A 569-nucleotide genomic window follows, 5' to 3' on the forward strand; every position below is an offset into this window, starting at 1 on the left:
ACACACACACACACACTCTCTCGCTCTCTCTCAATGTGAATCATTGACAGCATCTGTAATGGAACTGTCTCTTGAACACAAAAGTGGTTCCTGCAGATGTCTATGATGATGATCAGACACATTTTAAGGCTGTTTTAAAAGTCCTGCATATCAGCATCCATGAGGACGATCAGTCCTGAGTTTAAAAGGGTCTCCTTCCTCTTCCTCTTCCACCGCCTCTTCCACCTCCTCCGCCTCTTCCACCTCCTCCTCCGCCACCTCCTCCTCTTCCTTCTCCGCCACCTCGTCCTCTTCCTCCTCCGCCACCTCGTCCTCTTCCTCCACCTCGTCCTCTTCCTCCTCCGCCACCTCGTCCTCTTCCTCGTCCTCCCCTGTTAGAATGTAAGTGTCCAGCCGCCCGTCTGATCTTCCTCCTCTCCTCATGATGGTCTCGTTCAGCCTGCTGTTGAAATCGCTGCCTCTCCGTCTGACGAAATACAAGTATAAGAAACAATTCACGTCAAAGCCAAAATGATCCAAAAACTTGTCTCATTGTTTTTTTAGAATTTGTTCCGAAAGGTTAAAAAAAA

At 48.7% G+C, this 569-nt stretch overlaps 1 long non-coding RNA gene across 1 annotated transcript in view; it reads right to left on the reverse strand.

Moving 5' to 3' along the window:
* Positions 1–6: 6 nt before the first annotated feature.
* LOC107576949 (uncharacterized) overlaps positions 7–569 on the reverse strand; it is a 2,277-nt gene continuing 1,714 nt past the window's right edge. Inside the window, exons 2-3 of the long non-coding RNA XR_001608143.1 lie at positions 325–466; positions 7–216 (exon numbers count right to left, since the gene is read on the reverse strand). This is a non-coding gene — a long non-coding RNA (uncharacterized lncRNA). The remainder of the gene's footprint in view (positions 217–324; positions 467–569) is intronic.

Source organism: Sinocyclocheilus grahami, unplaced genomic scaffold (genome assembly GCF_001515645.1).
Source record: "Sinocyclocheilus grahami isolate Dianchi unplaced genomic scaffold, SAMN03320097.WGS_v1.1 scaffold4702.1, whole genome shotgun sequence".
Classification (NCBI taxonomy): domain Eukaryota; kingdom Metazoa; phylum Chordata; class Actinopteri; order Cypriniformes; family Cyprinidae; genus Sinocyclocheilus; species Sinocyclocheilus grahami.